Raw genomic sequence first — 12,128 nt, forward strand, 5'->3', positions numbered from 1 at the left:
TGTATTCTGATTGGTTTGTGTCTATCTAGGTAATATACTCAATCATCTAAAGTGGAAAACTGGACTCTGTGGTTTTGTGGGGAGATGTACCCTCATCTATTCCTTTATTCACCAGTGTGTGGTCCTAAATGTTAACCAGTTGCTATTTTTTTTGCTTTTCTTGAAAGTGGTGAATGTAATGCCCCAAAGCCCCATGTGTTCTTGTTATAACTCAGTAAAGCCATTCAGTTGACACTTAACTATCTGTAGCACTAATAGTGTTTAATAGAAAGGAAGGGCCAATTAAATAACACTTCTTACTGACAGATAGGCCTAATCCAACATTTTATTTTGCATTCAAGCTACCAACAAAGATGCATTATCTGATCTCCATAAATAGATTAAAGTGAATCAGGTTTGGGATAGATGTGTCCTGTCCTGTCCCACCTTTTGTTTAATTCAAAAATCTATGATGTGCTAAAACTGATCTCACTCATATGACTAGTCTTAGTGGGAAGGACACTTGTGAGACATCTAGATTCATGCATTGCCAAGTACCGTCTGGCATCTACAGAGTTAAAGGTCCTCAGAACCTATAAGATCTGGTCTAGGTAGTATCTAAAATCAGTACTAGACCCACTTTATTTTTTCCTTAAAAACAGGAAATGGAGCCCTGAAGGCTTTTTAACTGGAGAGAGAGAGAGTGGGGAGGGGGTATACTAGCTCTGCCCATATCCAGCCCTGAGCCTGACCCAGACTTGGGGGTCTCTCTGTGTGGGTTCCCCCCCATTATTTTGGCAGACTTTTTGGAATGTCTGGGAGCTAAGGGCTTTGCTTCATAGAGCAGAATTCTGAAGCAAGAAAAAGAGAAAGTTATAGACTAAACCACAGAAATGTAAACATGTCTGCAGCTAAAATAACTCCACTTTCATTGAAAACACGCCTCACTCACAATCAGACTTCTGTGTGCGCTGCTCCATAAAACTGCACGTTAATAGTAAGCAATTAATACATTATGTAGCCCTGCTTTAAAAACCGAGACACTTTTAATTATGATTATTGTTATGATCATTAAAGGAGTACTCGATTTTCTTCTTTGCATGCTTTGCTCTCGATTCCGACTGTCAGCTGGGGTACCTAGCTGGGAAAGTGCAGGAGAGGTGACTTTCGGAACACGAGTGAGACCAACATGAAATGAACGGCAGGAACACTGCGCAAGATAAAGTAGGGAAAATGCAGTTTCAGCACAGAGATAAGGGAGAAAAGACACCTCGGTAAGGACCCTTTTGAATTTTAAGATTCTTTTTTGTTTTCTGGTGGGTGGGGGTAGGTGGGTGGTGGTGGTGGGGTGGGGGCAGGTTAGAATCTAAATGACGCTGAGGAGACCCTCACGTGGTTTGATGGCTCTCACTTCACCCCTTGTCTTTTTGCCCTGGTGTTTTTTTCATCCTTTCCATTGCTGATGCGTTCTTCTCGGCTTTTGTAATGAATTAACTGTCCTTACCATAGCTGTGCCTGCGATCCCTTCACTGCCTCAACTTTAACATCACACCCCCCCGTCAGTGCCTTCACGCTCCCCTCCCGTCTCTACAGGAGCGGAACAATATTATGGCCGGCTAAGGACGTCGGGCTTAAATAGTTGCCCTGCATCCCACCCCTCACTTGTCTTGCACTGAATCGAGGTATCTGTTTTTTACACTTTAACGTTGGCTTTCCCCCGGGTCGGGGCGCAGTCTTTAACCTCAGGGCAGTCTTTGCAGACAGCCATGCCTTGTAAAGTTCGGTGTTCCGGGGGGAAATACCCCGGACGCCTGGGTTCTCTCCTCCAGCCCAGTTTTCAGGTTTCGTTCCTCTCCCTCCCTCCCTTCCGAGCACCCGGCTGCCCGGCTGGAGGGGACTCCCCGAGCCCGCTCTTTCGAGCCCGTCAGGTCTCTCTCATCCCCCTCCCTCATCTGCTGGGTCCGTGCCCACCCGCCGCGGCCGCGTGCCGTGGGCTCGGAGCTGGCCGCGGCGGGGCAGGTCCCCCCGCGCGGAGGGAGCTGGGGAGAGCCTGGGCAGTGGCCCTGCTCCATGATTGGAGCAGGCGAGAGGCTCGCTGAGCCCGGGGCCCGCGCTCTGGGCCGAGCCCATTCCGAGTGAAGTGAGTCAGTGCAGCCTGCGGCTCCCCCGTGCACTCACTCCCTCCCTCGCTCACTCAGACGCTGGCGGCGGCGGCCACTGGCTTCACCCTCAGCCCCGGACTCGCCCCGTGCCCGGCCTCTCCCGGTAAGTCCCTTCTCCTTCCCGCTCGGGCGGCTTTTCGGGGATGGGGGGGTTGCACGGGACGCGGCCTCGGCGCCCCAGCAGCAGCGGCGGCGGTGGCAGCAGCTGGGACAGGGCTGGGGCGGGGCGGGAGGAAAAGTTTGACAGGGAGCAGGGCGCAGTTCCCCTGCCTCCCGGGGAGCGCCCGAGGGGCTGGCTCAGCCCGCTGGCAGGCTGGAGATGCCCCCCGGGGCGGCACGGTGGGGCCGGGAGCGCTGGCAGCAGGGCGCACTCCCTGCTTGCACTTCCGCGGGGGCAAGCGGCGGCTCAGCCTGGCCGCCGCCTGGCTCGTGTCCGCCCAGCCCCGCGCCGGGTTCACAGGGGGCGGCTGTGGGCGCAGGCTGGCGGCAAAGCGCGGGGCCAGCTGCTGCTCCAGGAGGCTGGGCTGGTTGCGAGCAGGGCGACAGGCTCCGCAGGGGAAGTTTCCTGCCTCTGGGATGGGGGTGTGTGTAATGTGGGTAACGTTACTTCCCCAGGTGGGTGTGGGTGGAGGGAGATATCCCAGAAGAGGTTAAGGATCCGCTAAAATCGTGCTGCCACCAGTAAGGTCATGGGGCTAGATTCCCTGCTTATTGGTAAAATATGTGGAGCCTTCCGTAGGGCAGCCGAAACCTGGGACGTGTGCTCGGTGGTGTTTGCCCGGCAATAAGGGTTGAATTAAGGTGCTGCCTTGGTTTTGGCTGAATGGCTGAAAGACAGCCTTCGGAGGGAGTTTCTATGCAGCCCATGCATGTGTGTATAACACACAGCACACAGCTGTGAAATATTCGCCATCGTCACCTTGGCTAGATTCGCAAAAAGAAAAGGAGGACTTGTGGCACCTTAGAGACTAACCAATTTATTTGAGCATAAGCTTTCGTGAGCTACAGCTCACTTCATCGGAAGCATACTGTGGAAAGTGTAGAAGATCACTTTCCGAGCTGTAGCTCACGAAAGCTTATGCTCAAATAAATTGGTTAGTCTCTAAGGTGCCACAAGTACTCCTTTTCTTTTTGCGAATACAGACTAACACGGCTGTTACTCTGAAACTTGGCTAGATTGTACGTGGAATAGTTGCAAGAGAAGCTTTGTGCCTTCCGAGTTGCGTGTTTATTACTGATATTTCTCAGTAATCCCCCAGTTTTACCTTTTCAAGCACTTGTATACTTTGAATATATCCACTTCTGAGTGCTTATTATTTTTGGTTTGATCATTAGATATACTGAATGGTAGCAGGAGAATTATGTCTTTATGTCTGCTCTCCCACACTTATCCTTTTAAACTTCCTTTAGTTTTAATTTCTTGATACACTTTATTTTCTGCCTGGCTGCTGGCTTTGTGGCTATTTCCCTATGATTTTCCCATATTTTGTTCCTTTTCATAATAGCAGCGCCAATATTTTTCTGTCCTCCTACAATCCATGATTCCATTAAGTGGTATCAATGGTACCTTTTAAGTTGTACAGCTCTTGCAAAAAGTTAAAGGGTGTTTTAGATCTATTTTCCTAAACCTTTCATTAAACTGAGATTATCTAGTGAGAGTCAAAACTGGTTGTAGTACATTTTAGATGAAGTGCACTGATATAAATATATTTAGTGATCAGATGACTTCCTAGCCCTATTTGAATATAAATAATCATATTTATAAAACTAAAATGGCAAGTAAAATTAGCATAGACTTCTATGCATGACTCTATGTACTATGAATCTACAGAACAGCAAATAAACTTTACTTTTTAGTCAAAACTCTAATCCTACTGTATATTAGTGTTGGAGTAATAGTTTGTAGTTTACATTCTGTCCGTGTAATTTTGAGTTCACTAGGGAAAGTGGGATACTTAGGTCTATGGACTGCACATGGAGAACTGTCACATTCCTTAGGTTTAACCCTTTATCCACTTGCATAGTTTCATTCAAGCAAATGGAGCAGACTGAACAGACTGCTTCTGGCTAAGACAAGAAATCAAAACTTTAATTACATTAGCTTAGGTACTATTGAACTCATACCTGATAAATACATTCTGATTAACTGAGGAGGGAAGGGACTTTAAATTGAGTGTTTGACAGGTTCTTAATTAAAATAAATAAGAAAAGGCAAATCAAACCAATACACTATTAAAGTGATGTGATACAAAGATATTTTGGTGTTGAATATCTTATCCAATTCTTAAAAGCAGACTTTTTTTTTAAATATAGGGATATTGTAAATTAAGTTATAATTCAGGCCTTATATTACTATTTCAAACACACACGTGCACAAACACTGGCTAACTTGCTACAAATCTGTGCAAATCTTTGCAGGAAAAAAATCCTCAGCTCAAAAAGCATTTCAGGATTTAGTTTTGAATAGCATCCACCCCCACCTTCCAGCAATTTATTCCCAAAGGTTAAACAAATCATATAGTACTGGATAGAGTTACATGTTACAAGAATTTTATAAATGATCTGTCAGTGTAAGTTCTAGATGTGTTTAGTGTGTTTCTACCTTAGGATTTTAGTGCTGCTAAAATGTTACTCAGTTTTGATTATATGTTGGGCAGTCTTTAGTCCCCAAATACATATTTTAACTATGTGTCTTATATATTAGACACATCTTTCTCCTTATACTTTTGTAGTAGTGTCTTCCCATCCCTTTTATTTCTCTTCTTTGAAATACTTTTAATGAAGTTTGCTTTGAATTCTGTGTCATACTCTTAAACAATGCAAGACTTTAATTCCATAGAGGGATTTAAGTGAAATAAGCCATGAGAGCAAAATGCAGGTTGTCACAAATTTCAAGATGGACATTGTTGTTGCAAATTTGTTATTTGTATGTTATCAGGTTAAATTTTTTCTGTCTGAAATGCCAATTTAATTTCCATATCTAAAATCATGGTTGCTTATTGGTATTATGACACGAGGCATTGATGTGACTTTGCTATCTGCTGTTATATGGAAAACGTATTTTGTGTGTAAACAAATATAAAATCTTTCGATAACAATCTGTGATCCAACAACATTGCATGAGCAAAATAACTAACCACTGATGAGGCAAAACCCTTTCTATTGCACTTCACGCAAAATGCCAACTCTCCCCTACCTAGATGTAAGGCTAATTTGATTGGTTGTCTCTCACCAGAGTAGTTCATTAATGATGCACTGTCAGTCGTGTCCAGGCCCTCAGCAAAGCACTGTTTCATCTCTTTCCTAGTTATATGCACTCAGTTAGGGCTAAAGAACTCCAAAATCTTTTGCAATCATGATGGTATCTGGGCATACCAAAATGTTACATTTCTTTCCCTTCCTTTTACTTGTGTGTGCAATTCTTAAATACTGGAGAACTTAACAGAATGGGTTAGCAGAGTCTTTTAATGCAGTGAGACCGAAAAGGACCTTTTAATTGACAACTTTTAGAAATGTTTTAGTTACCTTGGAACTGGTTATTTTCGCGGTAAATACATTTTTCTGGAAAAGGCAAATGGGCAAATGTAGGGTTATGCCTTACTTCCTTTAATCATGCAAATAGTTATGTAGAAGTCAGTGGGACCCTACTCCAGACAGAAGTTGTTTACATGAAGTGTTTGCAAGAAAGGGTCCTGTGAGCCTGATACAGCTTCCATTGAGGTCATTGGTGGAAGATCAAGCCCTGCATAACTAATGCTGCACCGTACATTTTTCTAACACCCAGTTGCTCTTTTAGTCTATATTTTATATTTGCAACTTTCCCATCTGTTAATTTAAAGAGATTTTGTTCATAAAATACATTTTAGCAAGACACTTTCAATCTAATGTTCATCCACAGGTTGAAAAAAATTACCTTTCATGCGATAATGTCTTACTCTGGTTTTCATTATAGCCTGCAACTATTCACTTTCACAACCAACAGAGTATTTTTTTTCCTCTTATGGACTTGGTCCTGCACTTCTTACTCAGGCAAAGCTCCCACTGACGTCAAACATCTCTGAGAATTTTGTCTGAATATAGAATTCAGGTTTGAGCTCTACGGGTTCACGTTTAATTTGGCATTCTGCAAGATGATGAAGTAGGAGGGCAAAATTTAATATGCTTACTTGGTAGCATAGTAAGACTAGTGTAGGTAGAAAGCTGGCAGTCTAAAATTACTTTGCTAAATTTAAATGTAAGTAAAAAATAGGCAATAGAAAAAAAAATTAAAGGGTATGTCTAAATATGGAGCTGTGGACATATCTGTTATATTTAACCTGCATTTTAACCTCTTTTATTTATAGATAGTGGTGTGTGTATAAGCTGTTGGACTTGACTGAGTATAGGAAACAGTAATTTAAGAATGAAAACTAAAGGGTATACACTTCTTTAGATACAGAACATGCATGCGTACGGCTGATTAACATAGATGTGTGTATGAAAAATAAAATATCTGAGTTAGACATTTTTTATGTTGACTGGAGAACTAAAGTGATATTTGATCTAGAATAAACATGAATGGATTCACTAAAGGTCTGATTCCCATATATCTAATGCAGGCAAAACTCCCACTAAATTCAACAACTATTTTACCTGTATAGAGTAGGAGATTGTGTCCTAAAGATTTTTTTTCTCAAAGTTACATTGCAAATACACTCTGTTAGTGCTTTTTAATTCAGAAATTTGTTAGGAGAAATAGATTGTTCTTGCATGCTGCTTGCATCAGATGAAATCCCTTCTGGGCACAACTTCATTCCAATAAGAAAAACTTTCTCCAAGACAAAAAGAACAAAATCGCTAGTTATTTTTATTATATAAGAAAATTAATATTTATATGCTGCATTATCAAACAGAAGACAATAACCATATGTTTTCATTTTATCTTGAGGTACAATACACAGAGTCATAAGTATGCCTTGATGGAGAGTAGTTTTAAACTAAGGCCACAAGCTTGTAACTACTTACTACACACAGGAGTAGCCCCATTGAACTCCATGTGACCAGTCATGTGTGAGGTTACTTGTGTGTGTATGCCGTTGCAGAACTGGGACTTTATTTTTGAGTTAAGGATGTTTTAAAACAGAGGATCTAATCCATTAGGAGCCCATCATCATGGCGTTTGGGTGGCTGTTAAAGTATTCTTTCACTGTCATGTCTTCCCATTTCTTAACTATCCATCTATTGGTGACATGCTTGTATTTGTGCCTTTAATATAACAACCAGTAGATTACTCATATATTCTGACATTGTGTAGTATTGTTAAAATAATTAAAATGGTTACCTTTTAAAAAAGGGCGGGCCTAAAGATAAGCATGATTTCCCTTCACTGATTTTCACTGCATTTTGGGACCTTTTTCAGGATCTGACATTTAACCCAGAATTTTCAACCATAGGTGCCTAAAGTTAGGTAGCTAAATTCATGTTTAGGCTCTCAGATGAGGGGCTTGGTTTCCAGAGATGCTAAATATAGATTAAACCCAATTCTGAAAATTTTGGAGTAAAAAGCAGATTCTGCAGAAGGTTCAAAATCGAGTGCAGATGTATTATCACTTCACAAGGAGCCAGGTACTGGATTGGCTGTTCAGAGGGCTTTGCAATGGCTTAATAGGTGACCTCTACTTGAGAGCAGGGGGCAAGAGTTTGTGGGTGGGACAGCAGAGTGGAAGCAGAGCATGGCCAGTCCATCAGACAATAATACCACAATTTCATTTACAGCAAGGGGACATAGCAGGTTACAGCCACAGCTATAGCAAATGGGCTGGGCTGTAATAGCAGCAGCACCTTGGCAGGCCCAGGCCAGCTGACTTGGGCTCAGGCTGTGGGGCTGTTTCACTGCTGTGTAGACTTCTGGACGCAGGCTCTGGTACCCTTCCACCGAGCAGGTAATAGCAGTCCTGACCAGGCTGGTGAGGAGTAAGATTCTATTCCCTGTCAGGCCCAAGCATAGATCCCTTGCACAAATGGCTTTACTTCAAGCTATGCACTAAACACTATGAATTGGCCATAACTGCCATTTGTTCTAAGGCTTTGTGTAATTAACAAAATGTTGTTGTTATCCCTCAGTATTGCATCATGGGGATTTAAAAAAAAAAACAGCCTTCAGAACATACAAGATCTTTAACCATAAAAGGGGGAAAGCTACCACCATGAGTCACCAATCAACCCTGTCCACAAACTGACTCTGTAGGTTTGGGCAGTCTGGAGTTTTGTTAAACCGTCCACAGAAATCCAGCATTTTAGGTGCTCAAGTGCACTCAGTCTTCTTTGAGTTCCCTTAAAATTCTCACAGTGCCCAAGAACACGAATGTCTTCTGGAAGTCACTGATCATGATGTCTTGCACTCCTAACATGTTCTTGAGCTGCCCCATAGGGATTGCTCCAAGTGCTCCAGTAATCGCTGGGGTCGTCTTTGTTCTAGTTTTCCATAAACATTCCCCTTCGTGGCAGAGTTCTCCATACTTTGCTATCTTCTCTTTCTGTTTCTGTCTGCTGGCATGGCAATGTCAATTAATATGGTCTTGCCTGTCTTCTTTTCTGTAGCAGCTATGTCCAGCCTGTTTGCCTGCACTATTAAGTCTGTGTCAATTGTCAGATTGAATTATTTTTCATGTTTATATTACGTGGTACTGCTGAGAGTCCTCAGTGAGGATCAGGGCCCTGTTGTGCTACTTGCTATACATATTCGTATCTTCTAAATTATGCAGATTACAAACTTTAGCAAAGCTAGGAAAGTGTTGTGATTAGCGGTAGTGCTGTATGTTGGCTAATTTGTTTTTGCTGATTAAAAGTAGATATGTTTAGTATGCGGGATATGTTTTGATCAAACTGTTTTTTTTTTAAACTATTTTCTTTCATTCAACAGTTTCAGTGTATTCAGTCAATAAATGATTATCTTAACGCAATAGAATTTATGCATGAAAGTCACATAAGTTTCTTGAACTGTACAGTGAAATGCTTAAAAAAGTTAAGCTCTGCTTAAAAGCACAGCACAATACAGCACAGTTTTATACTTTCCAGTATTATTTAGAAAATTAAAATGGTCTGTATAAGGAAAGAAATGACTGGATATGCAGAAGCAAAGGCTTCTAAGCTAATTTCAGAAAGCGTTCTAAGGAAAGCGTTGTCAGTTCTGGATAAACTCCCTAATAGATTTAAATTTTGATTTAAAATTCAGTTTATGAAATAGACTATTCTCTATAGAGTACAGAAATTAGCTACTGAGGATTTATGGCATTACTTCAAAAGTAACGTGATATATTTCATTACAACATATAATGGGACTGGACTTCAAAGTCTGCTTTAGAAAGAATCAGATTTTTTTTTCTGTCGAACCCCATGTAAAATAGGTATGATAAAATTAAGCCATGAGTTTTCAAAAGAAACTTTTACTGTCACAGTTGCTGCTCTGAATGTAGTTGACTGTTCAAAAGTTTATAGGTTTTCTTAGAATACATTTGTTCCAGTGGCATTAAAAGTAGACTTTAACAGAAACAATTGATGTAAAAAATCAAGGGCCCACTTCTGCTCTGATTTACACCCCATGCACATACTGATTTCATTAGGTTTGCCTAGAGTGAAATTCAGAGAATATGGTTCAATAACTTTCTTTCCATTTACAAGTTATCTAGTATTTTTACAGCCAACCATCCACACGATACTCTGCATCTCTTACAGACAACACAAGCTAAATCATCTGCCACCATGTATGTCAGCGTCCTGAAACTATGAGGAACAGATCTAAATAAATATCACTAAGGCCCCAATTCAGCACAGCACTTGGGCATGTGCTTGAGTTTAAGCACATGCTGAAGTGATTTGCTAAATCAGAATTTAAGATTTTGATCCTATTGTTCTTATTCAGGTAAATCCCTCACTGACTCAATAGCAGTTTTACTGAAATGAGAATTGCACCCTTAGGGACTGATCCAAAGCCCAGTGAAGTCAATGGAAAGACTCTGATTGACTTAAATAGATTTTGGATCCGGCCTTAGAATACTAGCAGCTGATTTCAGAGAGATTGAAGAAAAATCATCTGACTGTAAGGAAATCAACTGAACAGAATGCTAACTTCATATTTTAAAATGAATAATAAAATTGCTTTAAAGTTAGCAGATTATGTTTTTAGTAGCATGTACTATAATAGTCTTGTTTCTACAGATACACAATGCAATATGGCTTGGGAGCTGATCACTGCTTAAAAATGCATATAGACTACCAAAACAGCAATAACGTTTGCCAGTCAAACAGATGCTAAATCCACCCTTATTCTATAGTACTTTCACCAAGAAAAGGAAAAGCTATTTTATGCTTTCTGGTGTGATATGTATTTTAAATTCAGTCAAAAATGTGAATGTTTTATCCATAAAATGTTTCAGTGTTAAGTTAGTTCTGAAACAAGACAGACATATACTGTACTTTACTGAGATTCCATTCTGCTGATGACAGAACTAAGATAACTTTGAAATGTCAATTTGTGTGTGGTTTTTTTTTTTTTAAAGAAGTGTTCAAGTGTGTTTGACATTTTAAACATTGAGTGAATTTCATCCACTCTATGGTGCAGAGGGCCAGCAGAAGGCCTCTGAGCCACTTAAATCTCTCAAGCCCCGCATGCACTCTCAAAGCAGGGCTAAAGTAGCAAATAAGCTTTGTGCTGGCCCTCTGCATAGAGTTGTTTTTACTCAGTGAGTGGTATCTTATCATGTGACTCCTCAAAGTGTTGGCTGAGCAACTAGGTGCAGCTCTGAAGTTGCGGTTATATTTTGAAAAGTAACTCTGTAAAAGCTAGCATAGCGGGGGGTAGGGCTGTTCCATGGTTTGTTGGCTTTCAGTGAGTTCCATGGCAGTTGACTGGGGAAAAGGGCTTAACTGCCAGCCTTACAAATTTAATCTAGATGCTGAGCACTATTCCTTCTGGCTTGTGCAACAATACCAGTGGTAAAGATTCTGCAACTAGAATTTGGTGAACAAATTTCTTAATGAGGTGTTAGCCAGATTAGAATCCCACTAAGTCTCTCATTGCTGTGGTGGTTCTGCAGGACTAAAGAGGACTGAAAAGTAGTGAAAAATCTATTTCAGTCACTGAAGTAAGCAGACATGACTCAGAATACTCACAGGGAACAGATCTGTTGAGTAAAAAGGTGCCATTTTTACACAGTTTTCTGCCCATAAGTGCCCTTTAAACTCTTACGAAAATAACATACTTGCTCTGGCACTTCTCTTGGAAAGCTGAAATGTGAGTGAGAGAGGGTTGCTTTGCTGTATTTCAGCATCCACTTCAAAACTGAACAAATTGTGTGTGATATTTGTAATGAATATATGGCATCAGACCATATTGCACTTAAGAGAAATATTGAAAGAAGCTATTGGAACTCACTGGGAAGGGGATTCCTGTTTGGATCATTTCAACATTGGGGGGAGTGTGACTCCCATTTCCCTTAAGTCTGTATGTTAATGGTAAAATGAATCATAAGTCTCAATCATCCTAGATTCCCAGTAAAAGTTCTAATATAGGCGTTGCAAGTAAATTTGTGAGATTTGTATTAAGACTCTTGTAATCATTCACTGCAGGTTACACTTAGAATATGCAAAGTGAGCGGTCTAAGCTAAAAATGAGTTTGGAACCACAGTGACGTAAGCCATGAGTGTTTATGGTCTTTGAGAAAATGATGTAATCACTGGCAACCAAAACCCTGAAGTGGTAATGCTGATATTCCAGTGAGAATAAAATGTTCACTGCTTCTGTGCATCTGGGGCCTAAGCCAGCACCCACTGAAGTCAATGGAGCTATGCTGATTAACACCAACTGACGATCTGCCCCAAATGAGACTTTCCATTGATTTCAGTAGAAGTTGGATCTGGCCCCTATTTCACAATCTGTCATGGAATCAGCATCCAGGTTAAAGAGAGAAATGGATTCACAAAAGGCTACTTACTCCTAAATACATGGTC

General features: G+C 41.1%; 1 protein-coding gene across 4 annotated transcripts in view; it reads left to right on the plus strand.

Moving 5' to 3' along the window:
- The first annotated feature begins 1,125 nt into the window (after positions 1–1,125).
- The window catches only part of ERG (ETS transcription factor ERG), a 212,730-nt gene continuing 201,727 nt past the window's right edge, over positions 1,126–12,128 (plus strand). The window contains exon 1 of one of the 4 annotated variants that reach the window (XM_075132762.1): positions 1,126–1,253. The gene's annotated coding sequence lies outside the window, so the exon portion shown is untranslated. Of the gene's footprint in view, positions 1,254–2,001; positions 2,245–12,128 lie in introns of those variants that run through there. The other 3 variants (XM_048866831.2, XM_048866822.2, XM_048866805.2) reach the window with 3 other exon arrangements.

This window comes from Caretta caretta, chromosome 1 (genome assembly GCF_965140235.1).
Source record: "Caretta caretta isolate rCarCar2 chromosome 1, rCarCar1.hap1, whole genome shotgun sequence".
NCBI lineage: Eukaryota > Metazoa > Chordata > Testudines > Cheloniidae > Caretta > Caretta caretta.